This window comes from Camellia sinensis, chromosome 2 (genome assembly GCF_055761805.1).
Source record: "Camellia sinensis isolate YWXY chromosome 2, ASM5576180v1, whole genome shotgun sequence".
Taxonomy (NCBI): Eukaryota; Viridiplantae; Streptophyta; class Magnoliopsida; order Ericales; family Theaceae; genus Camellia; species Camellia sinensis.
In genome coordinates this window covers 102709132-102722535 of record NC_138962.1, presented here as the reverse complement: position 1 = coordinate 102722535, position 13404 = coordinate 102709132, and the positions used below count along the sequence as shown (strand labels likewise).

At 33.4% G+C, this 13404-nt stretch overlaps 2 long non-coding RNA genes across 2 annotated transcripts; both read left to right on the top strand.

Annotated features, from left to right (window-relative positions):
- The first annotated feature begins 388 nt into the window (after positions 1–388).
- Positions 389–961, top strand: LOC145820236 (uncharacterized). Its single transcript, XR_014361420.1, has 2 exons — positions 389–688; positions 831–961. It is a non-coding gene; the product is annotated as an uncharacterized LOC145820236 (long non-coding RNA).
- A 6272-nt stretch (positions 962–7233) lies between these two features.
- LOC114324100 (uncharacterized) lies at positions 7234–13105 on the top strand. The gene is made up of 2 exons (XR_003651479.2): positions 7234–12631; positions 12725–13105. It is a non-coding gene; the product is annotated as an uncharacterized LOC114324100 (long non-coding RNA).
- The last annotated feature ends 299 nt before the right edge of the window (positions 13106–13404 follow it).

The window sequence follows — 13404 nt, the reverse complement described above, 5'->3', positions numbered from 1 at the left end:
ACACGCTTTCAGAAGAAATTTTTTTTAGCCAAAAAGCGTGGTTCATAACCACGTTTTCAGAAGAAAAAAAATTTAAGATAAAAGCGTGGTTCATAACCACGATTTCAGAAGAAATTTTTTTTTGGTTAAAAGCGTGGTTCACAACCGCGCTTTCAGAAGCAAAAAAATGTAAGTTAAAAGCGTGGTTCAGAAAAGCGATTTTAGAAGAAAAAAAATTTAATTAAAAACGCCTTTTGTAACCGCGCTTTATTAATTAAAAGCGCGTTTTGTAATCACACTTTTAAGACTTCCCAATTTTCACACGAGACAGACACACAGACGTTGAAAGCGTGGTTGTGAACCACGTTTTAGCCCATTTTAAAAATTCTTTCAAAACTAGGCTTAGTTTGGGAATTGAATTGATAATTTGGCTTATTCAAGGAAATGGCCTTGTTCTTCGACCATGCCCTAATTCTCCTTTCTCTACTAAATCGTCGATCTTCTTTGCCGAATCGCAATCATCGGAGCCCCTCCCCCACCGTGATCGTCATGGTGTCTTCGTCAGAGAGTTCGAGAGATGAGACTACGTCCCATGAGGACTTCTATACCCTTACGAAGGACTCTCTACCTCAAATCGACGTCGTCAACGGCGTCGAGACTATGATCGTCGATGGTGGTTGTACAGAGGCAGAAAGAGCCGTTGATTTGGGTAAGGACTTGGATAATCTATGGTTTGAGGACGACGATGGTGTTGAATTAGGGAAATTTAGGGTTTTTTCAATCGTTAAGTCATAATGAATTGCAATTCATAATGCATGACCTCATCAATGATTTGGCTCGAGCAATTGCAGAGGACATCTATTTTTGGTTGAAGAATAATTTAGAGGATGACAAGAAGAAGAAAATTTCAAATAAAGCTTGACATTCATCTTGTGTTGCTAGCAAATATGACGGAATCAAAAAGTTCAAAATTTTCGATGATGCCAGATGCTTACGAACCTTCTTAGAGTTATCACCGTGTAGGAGGAACTACATAGGCCTCGTTTGGGAAGTGGCTATTTTAGTTGGCTATTTTAGTAGGCTAAAATTTTTGTGTTTGGGAAGATGATTGGATTTTTTTGTGGTTGGATGTGATGTTTGTGAGAGAAAAAGTGAAATGATTATGGGTTTGATGTGATATTTTGTCTTATTAGCTATTTTAGCCTATTTTGTCTTTTTGTGATTTTTAGCCTAAATTAGGCTATTTTTTTTCTTCCCAAACACCCCCATAATAAGGTACTTGCTTCATGATTTGTTGCCAATATTAAAGTGCTTACGTGAGTTGCGTTTGTGTAGTTCTGGGATAGATGAACTAACAAATTCCATTGGAGATCTAAGGCATCTACGTTACCGCAATGTATCCCATTCTCAGATTAGAAAGCTGCCTAAGTCGGTGGTAACTCTTTACAATTTACAAGTCTTGTTCTTGAAATTTTGTGAAAAACTTGAAAAGTTACCTATAGACATGGGAAACCTGGTGAACCTATGCCGTTTTGATATGACTAGTGCGAATATTCTATCATTAGAAAAGATGCTGCTACAGATAGGTAAATAAAGCTACAAACGTTGTCAAATTTTATCGTGGGTAAATGTACTGGGTATAGAATAGGAGAGTTGGTAAACTTATCACACATTTGTAGGGTAACACAAATATCAAAATTGGAGAATGCAAGTTCTGCTAAGGATGTAAGGGATGCAAATTTAATATCTAAGAAGAGAAGTTAAAAGAGTTATCACTAGAATGGAATGACTCTCATAATCCACAGAATGACAAAATTGAGGGTGATATACTTAACATGATAAGGCCTCACAATTTGTTGGACCGACTTACCATCCATAGGTATGGCAATTCAAGATTATCTAATTGGGTGGAGATACAATATCATCGTAGAAAAACAAAAAATTGAACAAATTGAATATGTTCAAAATATTTATATTGAATAAAATAAATACGTTCATACTTGATATGCTGTACAATTTCAATTCGTTTAAACTTATTATGTTGAACATATATTAAATTTTATATGTTGTTATTATTATTATTATTATTGAATACATCTACTTTAAAAAAGAAAAGAAATTATACTAAAAATAAATTAAATTTAAGAAATGAAATTCTTAAGGAATTAAAATGTTCAATTTTTTATGTAAGAACATTTGTAATTTGGTCAACGTTAATAATTTGAACAAAACTGTTTTGTTCGAGTAAAAATAATCAAACATTATAAAAGTTCAACTCTGATTATCCGAACACGTGACGAACAAAGTCATATTCCTGACGATTATACAAATGAGATAAACAAAAAATCAATAACCTAAGTATTAAATTGACATTTTTATTGTTGCATTGTTCGAAATCAACAATCTCAGTGTCATCCATGGTGTGTAAATCTTCAAAACTAATTGATTTCAATATTTTTAAACCCTAAATCTTCAAAACCAATTGATTTCCATGTTCTTAAACCCTAAAACCAATTGATTTCAATATTTTTAAATACTAAATCTTCCAAACCAATTGATTTTAATGTACTTAAACCTTAAAACCAATTGATTTCCATATTCTTAAACCCTAAGGGCTTGTTTGGTTTGATTTTGGGAGAGTTGTTTTTAAAAAAAAAATTCAAAATTTTGTTTGGTTTGTGGTTTTTCTCAAAAATTTTTCAAAATCACTCTCTCTCTTACACATCAATTAATCATTCTCTCTCTCATCTCTCCTTTTCAATCACTTTTTTCTCTCACACACAACTATTCAATTACAACAAAATAGCAAATCATCCCAAACTTCAAAACTACTTTCAAAATATACAACCAAACAAACTAAAAAAATTCCTAAATTCTCTCTCCAAATATTTTTTTGAAAATCACTCTCTCAAAAACAAACCAAACACGCCCCAAATCTTCAAAACCAATTTATTTTGGATGTTTATATGTCTATATGTGATGATGGTGCGTGAAGAGTATTTTGTGGTTTTATATATAAAATATTTGAATGGGTAGACTACACCCCCTATGTTGTTTTTAGTAGTGTGTAAAAAGAATTTTCCAATTTGAGAATATTACAATCATTTCAAATAACACACAAAAAGAAAGAAAGTAAAACTACTCTTCTAGCCTTCATTACCTTTACTAAAAGGGATTAGTGTTCAAGAACAGAGAAAACATCACAACGAAAATAACACTTAAATCCAATCTAAATTTAAAACCTGCATTTTTAAATCTTCTGGTCTATGTCGCAAGTCCATCTAACAACCTCTGCACAGGAAAATTGTGAAAAACATGTTTCATGGTGCCATTGACACTTAATAATACAATTACATAGTGTGACAGTCACAACAACACATCTCCATTGCGTTTGTAATTAGTATCACCACCTAAAGATCCAAGTTGGAAGTCCTTTTTCGAAGAATGTGTTAGTAAACATTATGCTCACTCCCAATCGACAGAAATTGAACAACAATTTAAACAAACAATCAAACAAAGAAACCAAACAACCGTGCTTTTGATTTAAATGTCTTAAAAGAATGAGGACTTCTTTGGAACAAAATTACAATAGAAAAAGTAAACAAAATAAACAATAGGTAATTCCATAATGAAACCACCAAAGTTCATAAAGGTTACAAGTTACAGAGAAAACAACTCCTAAATCGAAAGAACTACTCTTAGATATAATCTAAGTTCTTGTGTTGTTGATGATCTCCTTTCTACCAAATCCTTGGCTCTTATATCTTCTTCCTCTTTTCTTAGCCCATGATTGCATGACTTATTCGAATCTGCAACTGCAATTGCCAACTGCCATGGTAACTGTAACGCCCTCAAAATTAACCCATTATATATCATTGACATGCATTATTTAAAGAAGACAATTTATTAATTCATTCATCAGAGTATTACTAAATAAAACATTACATGTAACATCGAATAAAATGCCCTGCAGGCTTACATCTTTCCAAGCCAACACTTGGATTCAAAAATATAAGTTCTAATCTCAATACAAGAAAAGCCCTAGGCTTGAATGTTTACATGTACTAATAAATGACAACTATTAACTAAAAGTAGTCTTCTTCAATTCAGAAGCCAAACCCTCCCAAGCTAAGTCCTTGGAGGTAGTTTATCACCTGAACCTGAAAATGATGTTCCCATAAAGGGTGAGCCACAGCCCAGTAGAAATATACTAAACCACATATAAGCAATGAATAAAGCAATAGTATTTGACAGATGGTTAACCAAGATAATCAACCACTTCATTTTACAGTCTCATGACACTATTGTCTAAGATACAATTTACTTTCCAATTTTATCAACATGGCTCAGAACCTGGCCAACCTACAACAGTGAATTACATATACCATATTCACATCCTTCCAATATCAACAAACAAATGAGACTCAAGCTCAATTCACAACACTTCATACTTCCAGATTGATACACATTTTAGTGCTGTATCAATAAAAACACTTCAATATAATAAGCACACATAAAAGTGATGCTAATGGAGTCCATCTCCTATCTCCTCCCAAACAAAATCCGGTTTAGAGGTCCATCCCCTATCTTCCCCTAAACCGTGGAGTACATCCCCTATCTCCTCCCACACAAAACAATGTATGCAAATGCAATGCTCAATCAATACACGTATTTTCTGTATCAATGCAATAGTCAAAGTTAATGACTTAACCAATGTGATTAGTTTCAGTTATTCCTAATCCACATGCAATGTCTACAACAATCACGACTATCCTCCACCGATAGCCCAAAACAGTTATTTCTAAACAGGAAATAAATGTATCAACTAACATAATTCCAACATTTTCATAGGTGAGTGATTAAACTAACCAACTACACCATTTACTCAATAATTTCTCCAATACAATGAATTTAGCCATATTCCCCAATTCCCTTAAATTAATTATACAAATTAATTTTAATATTACAACCAGAGTTTTCCCAAAAAAATACCAAAGTAACCCAACACATCAAAATACCAAAACTTAGAGCAAAACCTATAAAATGGAGTAGGAAATCCCTACCTTGAAGAAAACAACCCAAAAGGAGAAGACAGAGATGATACCCCAAATACCAAAGTGCTCCAAATCGCCAACTATTCAGATTAAATGGAAGCCCTCAACTCACTCTATCTTTTTAATGAAGGATCTAGGGTAGAAACACTCCCTAAATGGATCAAATCTAAGAGAGAAGGTGAGTAGAGAGAAAGAGAAGTCGGACCTAGGGTTTGGAATCAAAATGAGATGAAAAAGACTGATCAAATCCCGCTGCTGTGTATATAAACTGGACAAGCTCGCTCGAGCGAAGACTAGGTCGCTCGAGCGATCAGACACAGAGAAACCACGCTCGAGCCAAGGAATCCTTGCTCGAGCCAACAACCCAAAAGCTCGCTCGAGCGAAAGAAAGCTCGATCGAGCGAAGAACTCAAACCCTCAGGTCTGTAACCAGACACACGCTCGAGCGAAGGAACTATAGCTCGAGCGAAGGATGAACTAACTCGCTCGGGCGAAGAAAAACTCGCTCGAGCCAAGAATGCAAAGCTACAGGTCCATACTGGACGCCAACTCTCGCTCGAGCGACCAAACCCCAGCTCGAGCGAAGAACCAAAAAGACATCTCGCTCGAGCAACAAACTACTCGCTCGAGCGAACAACCAAAAACCTGGACAGCAAGACTTGGTTTCTAAACCCAACCAACCTGAAACAAACCTGCCCAACACATCCTATAATTCCAAATGAGAAAAAAAAAGACAACAACAACAATATACAATGACAGAATCTACGGAACCTAAGTCCGGATACAATAATCAGATGGAAAAAGACCGGGGTCGCTATAGTAACTGCCTCCTCACTTCTAAGTCTTCAAACTCTACCAAGCCTTCAAATCTTCCTGTCAAACCATCTCTCCTCCATGTTGCCACATGTCCCTTAACACTTTGAGCACCACATCGACAGGGTAACGCCTTCCATCTCGTACATATTCCTTTTTGAAAACAACCCACTAAGTTCATAACTTAGCCTGATAACTGCTCCATCACTTGAATCATTCTATGCACGTGCTCAACCTTTTCATGCCACCTGTCCCTTTGACTGATGAAAGACTTTCACTTTGACTCTTCCATGTGTCATCATCTGATTGATACACCTGTCGATAGAAATTTCACAAAAATGGGTGTAAACAATACCCCTTTATTTAAGTTAAATAAATAATAATGATTTTTAACTTAAACAAATCCATTTCTGGGCAAGATAAATAATATACTTAATTCGAACAAATCCAAACACTGGGCCCACCATAAGCTATAAAAGCTTAAACCTTCCAACTTCACCTCACTTCAATCTTCTCTCTTTCTTTCGAAACTCCCATATCAGAACACCAAACAACTTAAAACTCTAAACAATGGCTCTTGAAATCCATGAAAGAAGATGAAACCAATGATGAACATCTTAGATTCCCCAAAACCAGTAGGGAAATTACCAGCTCTCTAATGCTGGACTTAACTTTGATTCCAAGTACCACCACCAGAGCCAAAGCAACCTTAGGATCTACCTTTACAACCTATTTCCTAGATGAACTAACTCCATACTACCCACTTGCTAATGGCGAAACTCTACTTCTCAACCAACCAAAATTCAATTGGGTAAATTGGGACAACAACAAAAACCCTCTTAGATCATGGAGACAACTAGATTCTTCTTGACAAAGCTGGGCCAAACGAATTGAAGCTTATGACTCAGATGTATGGAAACATCGAGGCATTAGTGAGGTAATTCATTTGTCGACCCTCAAATTTGATAGGAATAAGTGGTTAATTGTTGTTGCTGCCTGTTTCTGGTCACAATCTTGCAACTCAATGCTCCTACAGTTTGGTGTGATATCTCCAACCATCCTAGACGTAGCCTATTTAATTGGACTCCCCATTCTAGGATTAGAAATCAGTGCTTTACTAGAACCCCCACTAGTAACTTTCACCCTTAACACTAACATGAGTTACACTGAGTTTATTAAAAAATACAAAGGCAAAAGAAACACCCCTGTCAATGACCAAGAAAGAGCTGCCTTTTACTTAGTTTGGCTCTGCTAATTCATTTTTTGTGTTCCTGGCTTCAAAATTACTAAGGAATACCTTCCATTGGCCTTATGCCTTCAAGATGGCCAAGCCATGGCTTTTGCTCCTTACTTAATTACTTGCCACCCTTTATAAAGGCATGTTTTCTTTTGTGGATAAAAAGATATCCTCCTTCTGTGGTAGACCAAAATTTCTTTGTAGAAGTGTAACTGGTGTCATAGTAGTTATAAAATTGACGAGCAAGGCAATTCAAGAGCAAAAACTATAGTAAATAGTCTCAAATTGTAATTTAAAATATAAATATTCATTTATTATTATTAAATTTGAAAAATAACAAAATTGCCATCATTATTTGAAACTTACAAAAACTATGAAATTTCCTAGCATGTTTTGCAAATTCACAAAATTATGTCCAATTTATATTTCATTAATAAAAAATTTCAATAACCAAATTTAAATACCAAAATAATTATATTTTGAAAAGTTGGGGGTATTACAAAGGTAGTTATGGTGTAGGCAGTTATGCCTATTGACATGTGTAGGATAAATGAGTGAAAAAGAGATAAAGAAAAGAATGGTGATGCAAGGAAGGTAATGGAATGAACACTCGAACACTTGAACAACCACGGATTAGACAAAAAAAAAAGAAAAAGATAGTCTCTCTTGTAATAATACTAATTCTTCAAAATAAAACTCATTTGCCCTAAGGCATACATGTCAATTTATGCTAGAGAATACCTAAAGAAAAAAAGGTAAACTAAATCCTAGGTTAATTACTTGCTAACCAAACCGAAATCAGATAAAATAAAATAAAAATTACCAAAAAAGGAAATATACTAGAAAAAATCAAGGCAAAATCATATTCGTATAGACCAAGTTATAGACGAATCAATTACTTCTAAAAATGAAAAATCGCGAAACTAAAGGCCTAAATTTTGGAATTCGCCCAAAATCCATTGTAGGCCATTCAAGACTGATGGGTCTTGATCGTCATGAAGTTTTTAGTGTCTTGAACAAATTTCATGCCATTTTGAGCACATGTCATCTTGTGTCTACTAGTGCCTTTTACTTTTACCTTATTTACCAATAGACGTAAGGCAAATGTAAACAAGGCAAAGACAAAGGCCAAGAGTATATTTTAGGTACACATGATTTTGATCTATATATTTTATATTTTAAGCATTTTTTTTTTCAAAATATGTACATAAGGGTAAATTTACTCATCTCTTTGAGGTTTGAAGAAAATACAATTAATAATCTTATATTTGTTATATAATTACACTGACCTCCTGTGGATACCACATATTTCGACGCACCCACATGTCGGATTAGACTATCTCAAAATTGAGTATGAACCATCAAGATCTATAATGACAACAAATCGTTTATCTCATAGTATCGTTGGCCCACAAGTTGCCAAAATAGATCGATTTTCATAAAAGAGCTGCCACCTATTTTTTATGGGAAGGTAGGAAACCATTTAACTCCATTTAATTTAGGATCTAATCCGTTACAATCAAAGGACTTGGTTAGGGAGTTTAGTAGGTAAAAGAGGGGAAGGTCATTAATGTAAGCACCTCTCTTATCCAATCAAGTTCCATTTTTATTTGTTTATTTCTCAATACTAATATCGTCTAAGATTTTTATCAGAACCGAGGGTTTACTTTCTAATTCTTTGGGGCCTTATCACAAGAAAGTTCTAGTTTGTTGTAAATGATTGAAATGTGTGCTTTTCAACCAATCATAAAAGCGCAAATTTCAATCGTTTCTAATTTTTGCAGTTTTATTTTATGGGTCAGTATATGCTGTGTGATCTCCATCTCATCATTATCACTAAGACATAAGTTTTTTTTGCAATTTCATCAACATAAAACAATGCCAGTCTGCCAGAGACAGCATAGTTATGACAACATGGAATATATTTTGGAATAACAATTTGTTACATCAACATTTGAAATGTTGACATATAGTGGATTGGCTGCATAATGTGTCTAATGACTACAAATTAATTGGTTCAATAATTTGTATTAGTTCTCTGTTCAAATGCTGATTTTTTTTTTTCACTTTTTATTTTTTTCCCTGGAGAGGACAACTTCCTGACTCAGTTGTGACTTTGAATACTATGTGATTTTTTTTCCAGCTTTGTAAAAATGTACTTTTCTATATTTTATCAGTGTTATGCAGGTAAAAAAATATTAGAAAGGATATGTAATCTACTAACTATTGTTGTTATTACCTTATTGTTCTCCAGCATTTGTTGTTGTGGAAACAAACTTTAGGATGTATTTCACTGTCTGTTTTATTGATTTGCTTTTATCTAATCATGATGAAAACTCTCATAAGTGATCAATGAATAAGATATATATATATATATATATATATCAAGAAAATTGAGAAGCCATTTCCGCAAACCACAATTGGAAAAACCTCCCCACTGCAAACTCTTCTTAAGCAAGACTTTTGATCATTTAAACTTACATGCCTTGCAAGGACAACTTTGTATCATGGTGTGTTTTGAACCTTTGTCCTTGCATGCTAGACTACATTTGACAGTTAGGAAGCCACCTAGTCTGGTCAAAAATCCATGTGGGCAATCTGTTGCAGTTGGAGGGATTTAGGTTTAAGAAGCCACCTACCCTACTTAGAGTATTATTTAGATTTCAAATCCAATGCATATATTGAAAAAAGAGATGAAACTATTTTGAAATTGTTATACCATGTAGTCTAGTAGATTTTTTTTCATTTCTTCAAATTTACATGTTGATCTGTTTAAACTCGTCATGAAGTGGGCAGTATACAAAGAACAAGAAGAAATCAAAAGGGGAAATTCATTTAATAGTAAAAGGTGGTTCTCTAATCTTTGATAAAATTCAAAAATCTTTTGGCAAACCCCAAAACATGAAATGGAAAAAAAAAAAATGTTTGGGATGAGAGACTTTTCCTTTAAATATATTTATTTTACTAGATTATTGGATATTTTTTAAAAAATAAAAATAAAAATTTGAAGTCATTATATTATTTGAAGAGCTGATTTTTGGAAATTTTGTATAGTTGGGTCTCGGGGCGAGTTGCTTTGGATCTGAACTCTTTTCTAGATTTTGTAGGCACTCTTCATGGCTAAGTGTTTGGTTGGTTGTTTTGGTTCTTGTATTCTTTGACATTGTCTTGATGTTGTTTTAATAAAATTGTCTTATTTATCAAAAACAAAAAAATGAAGTCATTATCATTAGCCATTTACCAGCTTGGATTGCTCATTGTTCATATTCATTAAAATTTTATTCTTATATTTGCCATTCATTGATGAAGTGATCAATTTTCATGCTAAAAATACGAGGTAGAATATCAGCTTCCAAATCTTTTTGTAGCTGTAACTACAAAGGAAGCTTGTATGATGCTTTAAAAAATGCCATTATGGCCAAATAGGCAAGCATCAATGCCTATTTGTCTGCAACTCCATGCTATCTCTTGGGACCTTTAAAGAAAGAAAAATGCAAAAAAAAAAAAAAAAAACCTTGGGCTGTTGTTAGTGTTAAAAAATGTATAAAATGTGTAAGAAGTATATAAAAATATGTAAAAATGTTTTGAGATATGTGAAAAATGTATTGAGATTATAAATATTTTGGCCTTATGTGCTTCTTATTGACAACCCTGAGGGCTATCATTAGCAGGACCCTCAAAAAAACCATTTCATCTTTTGCCTGATAGAGTAGCTTAATTTACACTAATAGTAAAAGGAATCATAAAGTTTGATCCTTTACTGGTGTTTTTATTTAAAAAAGATTTTTCTTGGTTGCTAATTTCATTTTATTTGTTATTAAGCAAATTCTCTTGACTTCTGGATGTTCTGTCATAGGAAACAAGTGTACATTGTGAATGCATAGGAAACTCTTGCCTGCAGCCTTGGGTGCTTTGAAAGCCAACGTTGGGGCATTGCTTGGTGCAGAGGTAAATGTTCAGGGTGCTGAGTGTAAGAACGAAGGTTCAAAATTGAGAGTAGCCACTTTATAAAAATAATGCTGAAGGTTAGGCCTATCTGATTCTCCAGTCTTCTCCTAGGACCCTCAATTAAAAGGGACCAATGCTACTATTTTTAAAAAGCCATCCCGTCATGTTCATCCAAATATTCTATCGACAACTTTTGTTTTGTTTTCTTCTTTTGATAAATAATTCTCTTTTGTTTTTCTTTTGTGGGTGGTTTTTTGTTATTTATTTTTTTTGTTATGTATGTTTTTGTGTGTGTTTGGGGAAATGGAGGGGAGGCAGGAGGTGTTGATAATAAACAGTGTTTATCGAGTTATAATTAAGAGCGAAATATTGACCTGTTGGAATATGGATGATTTGGATGGTTATGTAGGACTATCTTTACCACTTAAATGTAATATGTGAATATTGTTGCTCGTATATATTGTATGTTCCACCAAATATACTTTCAGATTTTCTTGTTTGTTTCTTCTATAAGAATATAACTTGCTTCTTTGAAATTTCAACCATTGTATTTGCGATTAATTTCTTTTCTTCGGCAGAAAATACAGATTCTCATGTTGCAGAGAGAATACCCTCCGTAAGAGAAAATGTTAAAATGTTACTAATCAGGTTTATATTTTTCTCAATGTTAAAAGATACATTTAAAAACCCAAATATTTCTACTACTATTTAGATTCAATACATGTCAACTCTCAATCAAAAGTGAATTTGGTTATACTGTTTTTGTGAATCATCAAGTTCTTGAATACATTTATCCTAAATGATACCATTTTCCAAGTGAATTTTATCTTAATCTGTTTGACAATGACTTGAAATGCAACTTTCTTTAACAGATTAAGTTGTGGGAATCGGATATGAAAGGTTGGGATGATACCAGCTCATCTTTATGATGAGTTCTGGGGTAAAAATCAAACTCATCTCACTTTGCATTCGCAATGTACACTTGAAGAAATCATTTTATGTGTGTAATTTGCAAGAAGGGAATTGAACACCTGAAGAAATCATTTTATCTTTTACCTGATAAAGTAGCTAAGACTTTAGAGAAGTAGTTATTGAAATCACAAAGTTTGGTCCTTTACTTGTGTCTTTCTTTATTTGTTTCTTCTATTTGAATATAATATGCTTCATTGAAATTTGAACCCTTGTATATGCAGATAATTTATTTTCTTGAGCAGAACGCCCAATTTCATTTCTTCAATGGAATGCATAGCCTCGTGTTGCAGACAGAATACCCTCTGTACCAGCAAATGTTGCTAATCGGGTTTACATTTTTCTCAATGTTCAGATACATTTACAAACCTAAATATTAATGCTACTATTTAGATTTAATATTTAGTATATGTCAGCTCTCAATCGAAAGTGAAATTTGGTTGTGTTATTTTTGTCAATCACCAAATTTTTGAAGACATATATATCCTGTTTTTAAATGATAGCATTTACCGAGTAATTTTATATCTTAATCTGTTTGACAATCATTTGAAATGCAATTTTCTTTAACGTATTAGGTTGTGAGAATTGGATATGATTTGCTAGCTCATCTTTTTGATGAATTCCCTCTCGGGTAAAAATCAAACTCATCTCCACTACAATTGCATTTCGTGTATCTTACTTTCAATCTTTTATCAACTTATGGATTTGTTTCCTTATGTTGCAGGAAGTTTTTGAGGATGCTCGTGACTTTGCACGATGATATGGAGGTTTGTTATGGGAAGACTCAACAAAGAGTACTTATATGCACATGTGAGAATTGAACACTTGAAAAAACATACCCTTGTTTTTCCATTAGAGGATGCAAAATTACCAGATATGAATGAGAAAAAAAAACAAAAAAAAAAAAGAAGAAGAAAGGAGGGAAGAAATTTGAGAAAATGTGAAAAGTTGTTTGGCTGTTTAAATTGCTGCCTCTTTTATGCTTCAGGTAACTTTCACTTCCGTTTTGGTCCCAACTTTTATTTACATACTTGTGAACCATGGTTTGTCATGCTTCTGTACTAGATTTGGGATGTTCAAATATATGAAAGTGTTACCTTTTCAATTACTTTCCCAATAAAAATTGGGTGCAGCTGTTTGCACTCTGCTCAAATACTCCTACATTCCCAAAATAACACAAAAATATATTAAAGCTCCTTAATCTTACCTAACCCATATTTTTTTTGGGGTCATTTTGGAGTATTTGCGTCAATTTAGACCAAAATGACACAAATTGAAAAATTAAAGCACAAAATTGAATGTAATTGGAATTACAGGAATCAAATTAATACAATGAAAAAATTAAAGGAACTACTAGTATAATTTTTTCAAAAAACCAATGGCATCATATACAACGTTCTTTTC